The sequence below is a fragment of the Euprymna scolopes genome, chromosome 2 (genome assembly GCF_053919585.1).
Source record: "Euprymna scolopes isolate OS-2025 chromosome 2, ASM5391958v1, whole genome shotgun sequence".
NCBI classification, from domain to species: Eukaryota; Metazoa; Mollusca; class Cephalopoda; order Sepiida; family Sepiolidae; genus Euprymna; species Euprymna scolopes.
The window spans coordinates 31,135,606-31,153,873 of NC_136483.1; the positions used below are offsets into that span (position 1 = coordinate 31,135,606).

An 18,268-nucleotide genomic window follows, 5' to 3' on the forward strand; every position below is an offset into this window, starting at 1 on the left:
AAGTTTGGGTTGATTTGTTACGTTGCGCAATGACCCCATGTTGGGAACGGTCGTAGTTAGTAAGTTCCCCGCTGCAACAAAACCTAGCAGCCGACTTTTATTGATCGTCTAGTTTGTTTAGGACTTTGGTTGTCATGGTAACTGCGAAGACAGCAAAGTTATTTCCCCCTTGACCGTGCATTTTTTTCTCTTACTTGCCGTCAGCTGTCAACCGCTTGTCATAACAACGTTGCCGGCTGAAACAAAATTAACATGCACACAAAAATCAGACGTAACTCAGCACCCCAATTAAGACGTAAGACACGCTGGCTTTTTGTATAAAAATATATTTTGGTATAGAAATATTTTTCTCGTTCTGTACATAAAGATTTTTAACAGTTTACAGTTTAACGGTGCGGCTTACTTCTCTGTCATTCAGTGATGGAGAGGAGGGGGAAGACGTTATGCTCTCGACAACGCACGTCTCCGCTCCTTTCTTTCTCCTTCTTTTCTCCTTTCTCTCCTGAACTCCAAAACTCACCTCCGTATATTGGCATGAGTTTTTGCTCGGTAATTTTCCATTCCCCTGGTCGATCAACTCTGTTATCGATAATGGATCACGCATTTTGTGGTCACGTTTTCAGTTTTTGTTGACAAATGCATTGCTGCATCTGACCCAGAGACACTGTAACCCATTTCTCTTCAACTGCCCAACTATTGAGTTTGTTTATACACGTGCGTCGCCAACCTCGTGCCAGCTTCACATGACATTCCGACTCCTCCATTATAATGCAAGGAATGTCACGTTTCAGCCAAAAATGCGTCTCCCCACAAACCTTCACTTTTGTAAACAAAAACATCGTCGTCCGAGTTCTCTGTTTACGACGTAATTATTTTTGCCGCTTCGACTGGTGGACAATCGATTATTTGATGTCCACCTTTCAAATCTTTTATTATTTGTTTTTAAAGAAGTTTTTTTTCACGGTTATGTATCGGATGGTCCCAGCCATCCATTACATAACAGATTTTAGAGAAAGTTAGTTTATATTAGACTAGCAGTTTCGCCCGGCTTTGCTCGGGCCCTATGTATTGTTCATAACTTTATGTGCACAAACACACACAGACACACAGACACGTTCACTTTTATAGATAGATTTATGTTAAGTTAGAGTGCCGTACTGACATCCGTTTTATGACTTAGTAACTCTAATAAATCCTTGTTCAAGTATATACCTCTCGTACTCCAGCAGCTCCTTTTACAGTGCCCTCAACGTCCTGCACGTGTCTGTTCCTGTCAACCCATCATCGGCAAATGGGCCAGGGGCATATCTTATTGAACATCTCTCATAAGCTAATTGAACATTTAAATAGAAAATTACTACTTTTACATGTCCACTTCATCTTAAATAAGAAATTCTGATAATTTTTACTTTTATACAAATAAAGCTAAAGGCAGTTAAAAAAAACCTTAGTTTGTAAAAATCTAATGATTGGTTGCTTATTTCTAAATGTTAAATACAAGTGACAAAAATAGGTTCTTGATGATAGATGACGCCTTAAATGAGCGACCTTAAGGGCAAATGTCACAGTTCAAGTCATTAACTTTCTAGCAAGCCTTCATTTTTTAAATTCTGACTAAAAGTCGCTAAAATTTGGAACTTATAAAATTGATGAAAAAAGATATATATATATATATATATATATATATATATATATATATATATATACACACAAAAAAAATACTCATATTCATAAGAGCATAGATATAAAATATTCAATAGAGAATTAGGTTTTAATGATAAATAAGAAATCTACATTAATTAAACTGTATTCAAGCATATTTTAGAACCAGGCAAAACCGGATGGTCTCGCTTGTCAAACATTAATTTACATATTTATATTTTTCTTACATTATGTATTGTGCATTTTTACACATTAACAACCGACCTTGTGTCTAAATCTGCCATTTTCGGAAGGCAAGTAAATATTCACGTGGCTCCCCCCCCCCGTAAGTACTTAGTGCCTTTCGAAAAAGAATTATGACTAAAAAATATCGGGGAAACCAATACCAACCATAGAATCTTCAGATTCACACGACATGATAATAATTTGTTTCAATACAAAATTCAACAATCCTCACGAATAAAGATTGATATCAAATTATGACAAACATGTTCCACATAAATCTTTTTTTTTTTTCAAAAAGTTGTAGGGCTCGTCCGGGATTTGAACCCGGGACCTCTCGCACCCTAAGCGAGAATCATACCCCTAGACTAACGAGCCAGCTGCTAACCAGTCCTATTTTAGTACTATTTGTTCGATGTGTTCAGTTTTGAATGTAATTAAATGACATTATAAGTCGAGTCAGATACAAACATAATTAAATGCAATTAGACTTCTTTGAAGATATTGTGTTTTTTACGATCTACAGAAGTTCACAATCTTTGAAAATGGTGTGCCCCATCCAGAGGCAGAGAACCATCATCGTGTGAGGTTTGGTCATGATCGGTCCAGTAGTATGAACTGTAAGAGAGTTGTACACACGCGCGTGCGCACACACACAAAACCATGATATTTTATGTATATATTATTTGGAGTTATTTATCAATTTCTTTAAAAATATTGTTTCAAATATTTTATCAAACGAATCCTTATTCTAAACTGCTTATCTCTTTACATCAATTCTTATTTTATCGTCTTATAAAAAATTGTAAAACATTTCATAAACGAAATTATGGTTTGTTTATGAATAACATCAAAAGGAAATAATGATTGAAGGTAAATATGAAGAATTACTCCACCCTCGAAAATTCCTTTAAAATTACCACTCGTATAGGTTTTCGGGGTCGATGAAAACGAAAATAACGTTTAAAATTACGGCAAACGAGTAGTTTCCAAGATATGAAGAAATGTTAGTATTTAAAAAGTCGGTGATCACGTTTCTATATTAATTTAATGTAAAATGAGCACCCATTTTGTGGCGTCGATATTTTTGGGGGTAGGTGGGGGGGCTTTCTTTCCACCCTCGGAAAACTTTTAAATTATCAATAACTTAAAAAAATTTAAGAAACAAGTAGTTTCCAAGATATGAAGAAATGAAATCACTTTATGGTCACCTTTTTTTTTTTTAGGGGGAGGGACTGCCTGTTTGTTTTTCGTTCTTTTTTTTTTTTTTTTTGGAGGGGATATTCAATTATAGAACTTGTATATTTTTAAACAGGTGCTTATGCAGTTTAATTAACTGTTTTGATCAGAAGGACTGTTTAATATTTTACAAAAATTCTGTTTACATTTGGTGGGAGGCGGTGGCGGCCACACCCCCTTGCCCCTCCACCGCCTCCCACCAAATGTAAACAGAATTTTTGAAAAATATTAAACAGTTCTTCTGCTCCGTTAATGTCGGCGCATTACTTACGTTAAAACGGTTTATTAAACTGCATAAGCACCTGTTAAAAAACTATACAAGTTCTATAATTGAATATCCTCCTCCAAAAAAAAAGAACGAAAAAAAAACCGGCAGTCTCCCCCCCCCCCCCTAAAAAAGGGCGACCATAAAGTGAGTGCATTACTTTATATCTTTGAAACTACTTGTTTCTTGAAATTTTAAACGTTAGTGGTAATTTTAAAGGATTTTCCGAGGGTGGAAAGAAAGTGGGTGCTCATTTTACGTTAAATTAATATAGAAAAGTGATCCCGTCCCCCACTTTCTAAAAACTAATATTTCTTCATACCTTGGAAACTACTCGTATGCCGTAATTTTAAACGTTACTTTCGTTTTCAGCGACCCCGAAAACCTTTAAGAGTTGAAATTTTAAAGGAATTTTCGAGGGTGGAGTAATTCTTCATATTTACCGAAATAGGTTCAACTAGAATCGTATGTAATAATGAAAAAAAACATATTGGGCTCGTCCGGGATTTGAACCCGGGACCTCTCGCACCCAAAGCGAGAATCATACCCCTAGACCAACGAGCCAATCGGTACCAGCGTGCACATAATAAAAATTTGTTTGTAATATTTAAAATTTAGTTTTATGTAATACAACACGATTAACATAAGATTTTTAAAAATATTTGTTTGATCTAAAATATACGTCACTTAATTGTTTGTAAGTATTAAGTTGTTTTTTTACATGTGTTAAAGTTGTTTTTTACATGTATAAAGTTTTTTTTTTACGTGTATTAAATTGTTGTATTTTTATATAAGCAAATCTATAAAACTGTGAAATTACTCAGCTATTGTATTTCAATGTTCGTTCGTTTGCCTTAAACAAACTAAAAAACAATAAATGTGATGATTCGAATTTTTATTCAAAATGAGTATTAAAACTAAAAAATATTAAAATTAAATTTCATTGGTTAAAATTAGCATATTTCTCGCATATTTGCCAAGCATATATCAAGATTTTGTATGTTGTGGGGGCAGAGGTGAGATGTAAACAAGCTTAAAAGTTGCTCATGTAAGCTACTCCGTTTCTTTCTCCATCCGTTTGAATTTCTTTTTAAACATTTTTAAAATAATAAAACAAAAAAAAGGATTTCATATAAAGTAAACTAATTGCATTCATTCGTTAAATACTAATTTCCAATAAAACAACAAAGAAAATGAAAACTCGTGAAGCAAAATCCCAGAGAGGAGTAAGACCAGTTAGGCAGAGACAAGACACGTAGCGAACACAACGTTACGACTCCCTGCCTTTTAAGGATAAGTGGAGGGGGGGGCGTAACGAATACTCAATTCGCACTCACAAAACGTCACACACAACGGCCACATATATACACTATGTCCCAAACACGTGATAGCTTATTATGTTTCAGAAATTTTGAGATGAGGATTGATTATTCTTATCGTTTAGATTCTTGGGCTACTGTTCTCATTTTAGGTGAAATTAGAGTTACTGTTCTTATATAGGATGTTACTCTCACAGTATTTCGGTAGATGTGACCTCCGATCTTCTTTAGGTGTATCTTGTCAAACACGAGAATCTTTCTGTCGAACTCGGAAATGTGCATCGATATAATCCACGGGGTTAACATGCACCTGTTTCGTCAGTCATGACCGGGTAGAAATCCCAAGTAATTCGAAATTGTATTTTGAGTATCGCCCGCACTCTCTATTGAATATTCAATCTCCAATGTAAGTTATAATCAAATTTACCTTACGGTAAGGATCCTTGCTTAGAGAAGACGGTCAACAAATACTCAATTCACGCTCACAGAAGTAGTTCATAGCGCAGTCTAGCATTTTATGCCAGTTTATGTCCGCCTTAGCCAACAGTGGTTTAACTGGAACTATCAACCTTCTTATTGTTACAAAAAATAATATCAATCCAATCCCAAAGAGGTGCAGGTGCACCCTATCAGCCATTACCCTCATCCCAGATAGGGAGACGATTTAGTTTGTTGATGGTCTACTACGGATGGCTATATGCAGATACACGTTTCAGCCTTGAGTCACAGCTTGTTGCCTTCAGATGTATTTTAATAAAGACTGTAACAGTTTGCCGAGATGTCAGTTCACAAATGTTGAGAGTTAGAAAAAAAAAAGTTTCCCAAGCGGGGAATCGAACCCCGGCCGCCGCGGTGAGAGCGCGGAATCCTAACCACTAGACCACTTGGGAATCTGCTACGCCGTATCATAAAGAACGATTTAAATCATGATTTAGCATCTCGTCTCTTTATCAATGGCTGCCACTGAACTGCTGATTTGACTTTCCGCAGTTTCTTAAAGGCTACCAGACTCTGACTCGTAAAAGTTTGATGCTTTACCGACTGAACTATGTAGGCTCACTAAAACAATAATACTCACTGCGAATATATACCGCCAACACATTTTTATGAGAATCGCTCCAGACGAGACATGAAGCGACTTAATGTAAGAAGTTAAAATTTATTACTATAATGTCAAAAACTTACCAAAGATAGGTGTTAGAAAAGATTTGTCATAACTTATAAACACATAGCCTTCCTCAGTTGAGGACACTCTGTTTTGAAAAAAAAAAATAGGAGGCCATGTAAAATAACGTGAAGAGTTTGGGGACCAATACTTCAGAAAAGTGTAATTCAAACAAGAATTTGCATTTGAGATTACGAGAAGTATCGCTATTGCCCGTGATCGTCAATATATAACTGGAAGCAATAACCATTTTTTTCTTTTTTTTTATTCTTATTATTTCCTTTACCTTTTTTTTGTCTGCCACTGGGGACATGCCGCACAGAATAAGTATATTTACACCAATTTTTAAGACATTTAATCACATATTTAAAAATCAAACCGACTTTTATAATTCGAAATCATTTTTTACATTTTATTTTGAAAATATTTTTAGTGCGAATTAAACTAAAACGACATTTGCCGCAGTAAATCGAAAATTATGTTTGGGTTGATTTTAGAGAAAGTTAGACTTATATAAAATTTATGTTAAGTTAGTGTCGTACGGATACCCGTTTTATGACTCAGCTACTCTCTTGACCTCGGGCCAAGATCAAAGTGTAGTAACTGACTCTCTCTAGCGCGCCTAGTTGTGAGAGTAGGGGAACTGAGAAGGAGGTTCTGACTGCGCTCTTGTTCTATTTTGGGTTAGCGTTCTGTCCGCAACTCCCACTTTGTCTACCTGTCTTTGCTCTCCACACGAGGGGAGATCTGAGTTGTTAATTACGACCTTCCTGCGAAGGAGGGTCGGACACACTTTCTTTCTTCCTCACTCCCTTTCTCAGTTCTATTTCCCCTCTTGCCGCATTTGGCGCCAAATTCGGCTCCCCACTATGGACGCCGTCTCCACATCACTCACTTTGGCAACATTTGAGACGGAAACCAACACCAGGGAGTGTAAAACGGATACCCCAGCCCGGGGGCTACCACTATGGATACCCCCAGCCCGGGGACCACCATGGAAGCAACTGCTCCCTCAGAGGATGACTCCCCATCGAGAGAAGCTAAAACACCAATACACAACAGGGCGTACCGCCCAGGCCAAGAATCAATAGGGGACGTCTCCCTGAAGGCAGAAATGTACCAGCAGCTCCCCCACAAGGATGCCTCCCTCAAAGAGGAGAAAAACCAATGTCGGACAGGGCATCGCACTCATACAACAAAAAGGAAGAGGCGCTAGCCCAAAAGGACAAAGGACAAAAAAGGGGACAGTGCTCCCCAGGAGGGCTGCTCCCCAAAAGGAGTGCAAATCATGAGAACGAGGGGGCATACAACCTGGATCTCACTAACAAGGAAGGAGCAAATGCTTCCAAAGACAATAAAGGGGACACGCTCCACAAGAGACCAACAACCCAAAACGGGAGCTGTTTCCGGAAGAAACATCAATCAAGGAGAGTCGGTCCCAAAAGACAGTGGAAAGGGGATGCGGCCCCCCAAAAGGCAACAGTCCCACAAACGATCCACCCCACCAATTAACCAATACTAACCCCAACAAGAGGGTTTACATGGGGGAAGATTGCAGAGAAGCATCTGTCCCCTCAAGAATATAGAGACCTGTACTTCACTAAGTACAGGCAATACATAGAGGGAGCAGAAATAAAGCCAGTGCCAGGCGCCTGGGAGGCGATCGAGGGTAGTCATGTCCCTCGTCACCTCCAACATACCAGAAAACCGCCTCCTAGAGATGAAAAAGGAAAACATGGTGGGGCTCCTTCACCAACTGAACATTCCTACACTATACGTGTACCAAAGGAGCTTCGCCATGTGGGACACCCTCATACCCACGAAGGAGGATGCGGAGAGACTTTCCCACCAGCAAATCAAGCATGGGGGAGTCAAAGTAATGCCCAAATATTAGGACGAGAAGAAGTCGAGTGCAGTTATTCAATGTACCAACTGAAATACCCGCAGGGATCCCTCTTCAGCCAGTTTGGAGAGGTAGAACAAGTGGCCCCGGCACGGTCGAAAACCGGTATACACCTGAGCTGCTACATATTGGCCATAAGGCTGAAGAAAGAAGGCTTCCTGGCGATACCAGCGCTGCTGGCCTTCAAAGGCGTCAGCATGAGGATAGTGGTGAAGGGCCGTCGTCCGCACTGCTGGTTCTGCCATAAGCAGGACCATGTGGCTAAGAGCTGCCCCAAAAAGTCAGCTCCAACTCAACCGACACCAAAGGTAGTCCAACCCGCAAGACAGCCCCAGTGCCAAAGTCCAATCAAGCCGTCACCACTTCAGCAACCCCAGCACTAACCCTGCAATGATAAAATCCAAAACTGCGCAGAAGGCCAAGGGGAAGCAATGAAGCATGATGACGGGCCAGAAACGGACGGCCACAACCCCATCCGCCACCGTCCCACATCCAACCCAACAATCGAGGTAGCAACAACAACAGTAGCCTCCGCAAAAGCAGCCTCCACAACAACAGGCCGAAAGAAAGAAACAGAAAAACAAAAGCATGAAAGGGGAAGAAAAGATGACCCCCACCATCTGTGAGCATACACCACCCCCAACAATAACACAACTCACTGCCACCCTAAACTAGACACCACATAAACACCAGATATCACACCAACACCTGTCTCCACATAAATGCAAACTGAGCCACCAGCACAGAAAGAAAAGAATCAACCCGAGAAGGAGAGAGAACGGCTTCTACCGCTCACGGACTTACTCCAACAAGAACAAGGAAGGGACTGTGTTTTGTGACAATGGATTTACCACACTGGCAGAGAAAAAAATTAAACCTTTGCAGGAAAAGACGTTCATGTAACTTCTAATTTCCCGGACGCCCCACTTCTAACAACTTTCGTCAGGGTTCGAGAGACCTGAAAGACCGACATGGACAATTCTGGAGGCCGCTGAAGAGGCCGTTCTGAGAATGGAATTTATTAAGAAAAATGATCCTTCCCTGGGCGAACTGTCAAAGCAATGCAAAGGAATGGTCCCAATGTTGATTCATTCTATATGGCGCTTAAACTGACTTCCTTTGGACGTCGGTAGCATTGTGAGAGAAAGTCAGGACATGAAAAACCTGACCATCTTGAGCATGGCGTCCTTTCGCCGGCTGACTTCGGAGCTGACTGCGACACGTCTTAAAGGTAGGTACCATGACTTTGAATTTGACTAGTCTGAATGCTAGTCTGATCATTTGGCCAGGTGGTTCGCCTCCGGCACGGCCTCTTGTCCCTGGGAGTAGATGTGGCTGTGATTCAGGAGACGCATTTCGTTTCTTCTGTGTCAGGTGTTGGCCCGAAATTTTGACGTTTTCTCAGCATATAGCAGCTCGCGGGGAGCGGGAGTTTCCTTGCTGGTAAACGTACACTGTCTTCGACAGTCGACGTTATTTATAGAGATGCAGAGGGCAGGCTAGTCGTAACCGATGTTGCCATAAAAGATTCTGTTTTGGTGATCGCGGTTTATGCGCCCAGCACCGCTTGCGAGAGGGTCTCATTCTTCGGTCAGCTCGATGCGTTCGTAGTGTTTTGGAAGCGAGTAGTGCTAATGGGGGATTGAAATGCCATCTTATACCCTGAGATAGATAGGACGCGAAGCTAGAGGGTCTGAGAGATGCGAGTCCAGCCTCGCTGAATTGATGGCTAGATGCAATCTGGTCGACAGATTTCGGGTAGAGTATCCAGAGCGGGAGATGTGGACATGAACCAATAGTGTTTCCTCCTATCCGAATACCTATTTGGACAGGATTTTAGTTAGGAGAGGCGACGTAGATTTCTTATCTTGTCCTACATGCAGTTGGCTAGGCCAGACGGACAATAAACTAGTAATGGCTCAGCTGAAGATAGGCCTAAGTTAGCCGGGGTACTGGAAGTTAAACACCTTCCTTCTGGAGATATAAGACTTCTGAGATAAGTTAATAGAGTTAATTCAAAAGGCATTAATGGAGGCGATTATTGGGATTAAGTGGTGGGTGGGTCTTAAAGCTAAGATTAGAAGACTCTCCGTCAAGTATGCCCAGCGCCTTGCACTAGATAAGACCGAGACAAAGAAGCAGCTAGAGCAGAAGCTAGCCTGCGTTATAGGGAAGGTGATAGGGTTAGTTGGGAACTAGCTAAACAGGATCTTGTGCTCGAGACAAGCGAGCGTTACAAAGGTCAAGTAGTTAGAGCTAGACTTAAAAAGATAGGCAACGAAGCAATCAACTCTGACGCAGATGTATTTCGCAAGATTTCTAAGTGAAACTCAGACAAGTAAGTTGGCAAACATCCTGGTGGATGCTGCTTGGAATCGCCTCGGGAGATCTACAAGGGGTTTCGAGCATTTCGAGGAGCGTTTCATGCAGCAGCCCGATCTTCCGGTCCACAAGTTTAGCGACTATTTGGCCGACTCTCCCCGCCTCGAAGTGGCTAGAGCGGCTAATTGTGAGGGCTGGGTGACAGAGCGGGAGGTTTTTACTGCGCCGGAACTCGATGGTCTGCCATACGAACTGTATTTGAGGCTGTCGCCTATGTTTCTTCCTCTTCTGATGGATGTGTTCAACCATTGGTTTGTTCAGTTATCAACAATTATTGAGTTGGCCTTGTGCCTAAATGTTTTGTTCATGTTTAATTTATATTGTATTTTTTAACCTGAATAAAAGATTTAATACCTCAGAGTGTAGTATCTGTTCTTCAGATGCTACACTTCAATTTCTTGTTCTCTGTCAGTGGAGGAGAAATCTTTCAGAACTGAGACAATTTTTATTTTTGTTTCTTTTCTGCACATTAAAAACGACTCTGGTGTCTAAGTCTGTCCCGTAGGGAAGCATTATAGTAACTCTAATAAATCCATATCCGGTGTCACGCAGACTCTTTTGATAACGATTAATACAACCGGATGTTTAATTATCGAGTGAATAAACTGTGTGATAGAAATGAACATTTTCTAATTTTCCTGCGCACATCGTCACTCAACCCAAACAATCAGAGTTCATCAAAGAGGACAACATGAAAGGAACATGTTTCTCCACTAAAAAGCCGTTGCGCCATGCTTCGAAGACTGGACCGTCTCCTCCATCGCTACCCCACAAACATTTGTCAGAGATTTACACATCATTTCTCGAGTTCCGACTCCTCTGCTCCAGCTCCTGCTTTCCCAGCCCCGGTTCTTTTGGCACGTGCCTTAGGTCCGGCCCCTTGTTCAACCATATACCTCTCGTACTCCAGCAGCTCCTTTTCCATTTCCTTCGATGTCCTGCATCTGTCTGTTCCTGTCAACCCAACATAAGCAAATGGGTGATGGGCATTACTTATTGAACACCTCTCATAATCTAATTGAACAGTTAAATAGAAAATTACAACTTTGACATGTCCATTTTATCTTAAATAAGAAATTTCGATTATTTTTTTTTCTATTATATAAATTAAGCTAAAGGCAGTTTTGTAAAAACCTAATGATTAGTTTCTCATTTCTAAAAATGTTAAATACGTGCACGAAATAGGCTCTGAATGATAGATGATCCCTTTAATGTGTGTCCGTAAGAGCAAATGTCACATAGCACACTACACAGTTCAGGTCATTACCTTTCTAGCGAGCCTTCATTTCTTAAATTCTGACCAATATTCGCTGAGATTTGGAGCTTTAAATATTGGGAAAAAGTAGTATATATATATATATATATATATATATATATATATATATATGTGTGTGTGTGTGTGTGTGTGTGTGTGTGTCTGTATGTGTGTGTGTCTGTCTGTTTGTCTGTGTGTGTGCGTGTGTGTGTGTCTGTGTGTGTGTAACCAAATTGAATATTGAGATTCTCATATCTTTGGTTTTATGAGACGAATCTATATGAAAATCTGAAGGCTTTTTGAAGATTATGATTCTATTCTATGGTTATTTTTTTCTGCCAATTAAACCTAAATTTCCAAACCCAAAATAATGTTACAATTTGCCTACATTTGTATATATAGTGTCTTGGCAGGCAAACTTCAGTTTTCTGCTTTGGGATGAATTTTGCTTAGTTTTTTTTTGTTTTTTTTGCTTTGTTGTCTCTCCTGTGAGCTTGCAAGGCCAATAATATATATATATATATATATATATATATATATATATGAAATAAAATGGAGGTGGAAGGACCTGGATACTATTGAGTATCCAGGTCCTTCCACCTCCATTTTATTTCATATCGTCGGATTTAATCCAGCTCAACAATCATATATATATATATATATATATATATATATATATATATATATATATATATATATATATATATATATATATATTAGTATATATATAGGCCGCCCGGCTTTGCCCGGTATTAAAATTCGCTTGAATATGATATTTTGATTAATGCAGATTTCGTATTTATTATTATATTATATTGGACCTAATATATAGTAATGATATAAAAACCGACTCGTGCGCCGCCACGGAGAATCGAAACCAAAACGTTTTCCTATGACGTTACTGCCTGAGCTATGAAGACCTGTTTTCCGACAAGGCTAAAAATTTAAACATGAACTTCTGCCACTATTCGACCTTAGCCTGGCAAATTCCATTTTGTTAATTTTCACAATTTTGCACTGATTTTCCCGAGTAAAAATAAAATATAAATTTCGCATGGTTTCGAATATCCTATATATTACGTTTTATGTCGGTAGATCAATAACTGATAGAGGAGTTTGGTAGGCAAATGTTTAAACAAAAATATATATACGCGTACATAAATATATTTGGAAAGAGGTTTGTGTTTACTATAAACTTTTTACGCAAATATTATGCAAGTATAAATCATGTAGAATATCTGCATGAATATAATTACACGTAATATTTAACTAAAGATGATCATTCCATCAGAAAACTGAAAAAAGTTATTTAGGAATTATTTAAAATGAATGTTTAAAAAAATATGCAAATTCGCCAGATTGGGTTTATTTGCTTCCCCACTGAGCAAATTAGGCACAAGGCCGTTTTTTAATGTGGAGATGGAGGGAGGGGGGAGGGAAAGGGGGGACCAGCTCTCGAGAGGTGGGAAATGGGAGCTGGATAAGTAACTGTTGGTATGAAGGGTTTCCCCTACAGTGACCAAGGTCAGATATGTGGGGTTACCCCCACATATGGTCTTTGCTAGTCATAGTTTGCAGCATCTGTTGGAACAGATACTACACTTTGATCTTTTCGCCCGGGCCCAAAAAGGGCTCTGGGCCTATATGCAAATTAGCTAGATCTTTTGCACACTAATGCAATTCCACGACTAATATATAACAACATACACATATTTTAGAACCAGGCAAGATCAGGCGGTCTTGCTGGTAGAACATTAAAATACATATTTGTAATTTTCTTACATTATGTATTGTGCATTTTCTTTTTAAATAAATAGAAAAAGGGCTTGCTATTGTTCTTTCTTGGCCATCGGGTCGGATTAAGGTGTAGTGTCTGTTCTGCTGCTACACTTGTGCTACTTTGTCATTGGTCAGTGTAGAGGGAGCCCTCTATACGGAGGCAATCATTATTTTTTGTTCTAAACAGAGTGCCCCTTTTGCCCTTCTTTTAGGGAGCTGATTTCCCACCCCCACATTAAAAACGACCTTATGTCACATTTTCCTTTCTGGGGAAGCAATTAAATGCCAATAGAAAAAAGTCTGTTTTTATATGAATATCAATACACAAAAATAACTCAAATTTATAAAAATATAAATATAAAATATTCAATAGAGAATTAGTTTTTTATGATAAATACGAAATCTACATTAATTAAAATATATTTAAGCGTATTTTAAAACCAGGAAAAACCGGGTGGCCTCGCTAGTCAAACATTAATTTACATATTCATATTTTTCTTACATTATGTATTGTGCATTTTTGCACATTAACAACTGACCTTGTGTCTAACTCTGCCATCGTGGAGAGGCAGGTAAATAAGAATACTCAGGTGGTCCCTCCTGTAAGTACTTGATGTCTTTCTAAAAAGAATTATGACTAAGAATTATCAGGGAAACCAATGCCAACAATAGTATCTTCGGATTCATACGACATAATAATTCGTTTTAATACATAATTAAACAATGCTCGTGAATAAAGATAGATATGGAATTATGACAAATATGTTCCACATAAACCTTTTTTTTTAAAGAAGTTTTTCAAAAAGTTGTTGGGCTCGTCCGGGATTTGAACCCGGGACCTCTCGCACCCTAAGCGAGAATCATACCCCTAGACCAACGAGCCAGCTGACAACCTATCTTGGTTTAGTAGTATTTGATCGATTGGTTTAATTTTGAATGTAATTAAATGACAGTCAGAAACAAACTTAATTAAATGCAATTAGTCTTATTTGAAGACGTTGTGTGTTTTACGATCTACAGATGTACAAAATACAATTGCGTTCATTCGAAACAAATTTATTAACGAGCCAGTGCTAAATACTAATTTCCAATAAAACAACAAAGAAAATGAAAAATCGTGAAGCAAAATCCCAGAGGAGTAAGTCCAGTGAGGCAGAGACAAGACACGTAGCGAACACAACGTTACGACTCCCTTTCATTTAAGGTCAAGTGGGGGGGGGGTCGTAACGAATACTCAGTTCGCGCTCACAAAAGTTCACACACAACCGCCACATGTACACTATGTCCTAAACACGTGTTTCAGAATTTTTGAGATGAGAATTGATTATTCTTATCGTTTAGATTCTTGGACTACTGTTCTCATTTTAAGTGTAATTAGAGTTACGGTTCTTATACAGAATGTTACTCTCACAATGTTTCGGTAGATTTGACCTCCGATCTTCTTTAGGTGTATCTTGTCAAACTCGGGAATCTTTCTGTCGAACTTGGAAATGTGCATCGATATAATCCACGGGGTTAACATGCATTTGTTCCGTCAGTCATGACCGGGTAGAAATCCCAAGTAATTCGAAATTGTATTTTGAGTATCGACCGCACTCACTATTGAGCATACAATCTCCAATGTAAGTTACAATGAAATTTTACGACTTTACTTTATCGACTACGCCAAAATCCTTGCCAGGGGAAGTGGGTAAACAAATACTCAATTCACAAAGGTTCATAACATTTTATGCCAGTCTATATACGGCTTAGTCAACAGTAGTTAAATCGAACTATCAACCTCTTTATTGTTGCAAACGAATACGATTCGTCCCATCCCAAAGTGGTGCACCCTATCAGCCATTACCCTCATCCCAGATAGGGAGAGAATTTAGTTTGTTGATGGTCTACTACGGATGGCTACATACAGATACACGTTTCAGCCTTGAGTCACAGCTTGTTGCCTTCAGATGTAGTTTAATAAAGACTGTAACAGTTTGCCGAGATGTCAGTTCACAAATTTGAGAGTTAGAAAAAAAAAAGTTTCCCAAGCGGGGAATCGAACCCCGGCCGCCGCGGTGAGAGCGCGGAATCCTAACCACTAGACCACTTGGGAATCTGCTACGCCGTATCATAAAGAACGATTTAAATCATGATTAAGCATCTCGTCTCTTTATCAGTTAATGCCTGCCACTGAACTGCTGATTTGATTTTCTGCAGCTTAGATAGCGCTACCAGAGGCTGACTCATTAAAATCTGATGCTTAACCGACTGAACTATGTAGGCTTACTAAAACAATAATATTTACTGCGAATATATACCCCAAACAATTTTTATAAGAATCGCTCAAAACAAGACATGAAGCTACTTAATGTAAGAAGCTTAAATTTATTACTATAAGGTCAAAAGAACTTCTCGAAGATAGTTGTTAGATATAATAGATTTGGACGCAGAAAGCAGCAATTTCTTCCTCTTTGTGAGGATTAAAGGACCAAATAAGGGAAGCGAAAGTTACGCGGCTGCTGAAAGTAAACTTTTTATTGAATTTGAATTTCATTCGTTACATAAAATACATTCGTTACATAAAATACATTCGTTATATAAAATACATTCGTTACATAAAATACATTCGTTACATAAAATACATTCGTTATCAAATACATTTGATACGAATGTTACTCAAACTATTTAGTGATTATTTTAAAAATCACAAGTTTGTTAAGCATTTTTCGAATGTTTGATAGTTTTTGTGTTGGTGAGCATGCAATGCATTTTTTTTTAGTGTTTTTTAAAAAAATTGTTAACTCATGCAAATTGATTGAATACTAACTTTGTTTAAATAGAAAATTCATACCCGTTATGATTGCCATATATGAATTCGGTAATTTCGACGCAGGTTAATAAAAATCCCTTATTATGTTTTTATTTTAAAAAAAATATAATAATCATTATTAACAAATGAATAATTATATTTTTCCTTTGTTCACACAATAGTGAACTTTCTTTCAGTTGTTATTAATTTTTTAACATAATATTGGGTGCATGTCTATAAAGGGGCAAACCATCGACTTTTTCTATTTTTCTGTAAATATATCTCCCAAAATAAAATAAAAATAAAAATAATCCCTAAAAATCTTAAAATTTTATTTTCTTCAAAAAAAAAAAAAAGAAAAAAGAAAAGATACTTGATTGATTTATCTTTTATATTTTCATCTAAGTTTTTCATGTTCTTATTGTTCATGGACTTATTAAAGTCTGTTTTCAAACAAAAAAAAACCAGGGTTTTCGACATTCTCTTTCTTTAAAGAAGTCAATTTATTTATCTTCTCTTCTATCTTCTTCTTCTATCTTCTTCTTCTTCTTCTATCTATCTTCTATTCTATCTATATAAATAAAATGAACTCATTTTTCCCGCTGATTTTGACATTAATAGGATTAGAAATCAAGATATTTCATGCAAATATAATATGCACAAACGGCAGAACAATATCTGAGGTGTGTTATAGGCTTATTATTTCTCAAATTCCTCGATAATCTTAGATTTCTATACTTTTTCTGCTGAGAAGTCACGGCCAAAATCGGTTAAGATCAATGAAAGTGGTAAAAATATTTTCTCTCTAATAAATTCCTCCTCCCCCTGCCACCACTTAACACCGTTTGGGGATCGTTCACAAGGAACAGTTGAGAAGAGAACACCGGTTTGGCTTCGTAGTTCTTTCATGTGAAGTTATTTAAAATCACTAAACTAAGCTGCAGTGCTCTGTGGCGTAGTGGTTAGCGTGCTGGACAATTCGCATTATATTTTCACGTTCGCGCCGACCCACCGTAGTCGTTTTCTTTTTTTTTTTTTTCCTAAACAACTGGAATGGACTTTTCTTGGTGGCCGAACTGTTAACGTTGCAGATGTTTTTGTTTTTTTTCACCCTTTATTTTCCTACTTTTACTCATGACTCCGGGTTTGATCCTTCCTACTTACCTATCATAACATTTTTTAAAACTCCCCTCCCCCGTCCCGGAAACAAACACTCGGGCAACACCGGGTACCCCTGCTAGTTTATTAAATAAGTTGATGTCGAAACCCCTATATTTTCATAACATATAAATATATAGCACTCCTCGGTTGAGGTCACCCTGTTTTGAAATCATATCTTATAGGAGACCGCCATGTAAAATGACCTGCAAAGTTTGGTAATAACTGTAAATAAAAGTTGGATATAACTTAGCACTTTTCTACGATTAAATCAAAAGTGAAAAAAGAAGCGTAGGTAACAAAACAAAAATATATATGAACTATGTCGATGGTAACAAATTCTTTATGTGGACGATACAAAATTATAATTACTAAATCTAATGAACGTGAATAAAATGCTCTATGCCAACATGGGGACTTGAACCCCCGACACTCAGATAAGTTTACTAGAATATATCTCGTAAAAGTATGATAGTCTACCAACCAAGCTACGCATGCTTATAACAAAGCCAGAGTCTCGAAAAACTTATTTATATTAAATTTTAATCTCACTCGCCCCATAAAACATATTGTCGTCAATTACATATGATACAAATATTTTTCAAGTCAAATATTTAGTGATTAATATGTAAAAATCAAACGTGGGTTCATTATTTAATTACTAAGAAGTTTTTGTTTAGCAGGCAAGAATTATTTTGAGTGTTTTTCGGTTGAATTTCATAAAAAAAACTGCTCATACGTTCAGTTTTTTTTATATTTTAATTTGTTAAAATAAATCTATTACATAGAAAATGTCCATCCTGTCATGGCAGCCATATTTAAATTTGGAAATTTCGACCGGGACTAATAAACCATCATTCATTATATTTTTGCCAGTTATTTTTTTTTTTTAATAACAATCGTTTTTGTGGGTAAATAATTAATTGTTAATTATTGTGCACTTTCTCAAATAGATTAACAATTCTGTTCTTGCAACTAAGTTCTGGGGTTTAATTTTACAAACTCCTGAGAAAACTCCTAACTCTATGTTCGACACATCGCTGTCAAAGCTCATTGATAAAATTTATTCCATTCTTTGAAAACCAAGCTTTTTATTTCAAACCAGAATTTGCATATGAGATGACGAGA

General features: G+C 37.8%; 5 non-coding genes across 5 annotated transcripts; all 5 read right to left on the minus strand.

Annotated features, from left to right (window-relative positions):
* Positions 1–2,190: 2,190 nt before the first annotated feature.
* Positions 2,191–2,262, minus strand: Trnap-agg (transfer RNA proline (anticodon AGG)). Its single transcript has one exon. It is a non-coding gene; the product is annotated as a tRNA-Pro (tRNA).
* Positions 2,263–3,880: 1,618 nt separating this feature from the next.
* Trnap-ugg (transfer RNA proline (anticodon UGG)) lies at positions 3,881–3,952 on the minus strand. Its single transcript has one exon. It is a non-coding gene; the product is annotated as a tRNA-Pro (tRNA).
* A 1,573-nt stretch (positions 3,953–5,525) lies between these two features.
* Trnae-cuc (transfer RNA glutamic acid (anticodon CUC)) lies at positions 5,526–5,597 on the minus strand. The gene has a single exon. It is a non-coding gene; the product is annotated as a tRNA-Glu (tRNA).
* Positions 5,598–14,002: 8,405 nt separating this feature from the next.
* Positions 14,003–14,074, minus strand: Trnap-agg (transfer RNA proline (anticodon AGG)). The gene has a single exon. It is a non-coding gene; the product is annotated as a tRNA-Pro (tRNA).
* Positions 14,075–15,214: 1,140 nt separating this feature from the next.
* Positions 15,215–15,286, minus strand: Trnae-cuc (transfer RNA glutamic acid (anticodon CUC)). The gene has a single exon. It is a non-coding gene; the product is annotated as a tRNA-Glu (tRNA).
* Between the last annotated feature and the right edge of the window lie 2,982 nt (positions 15,287–18,268).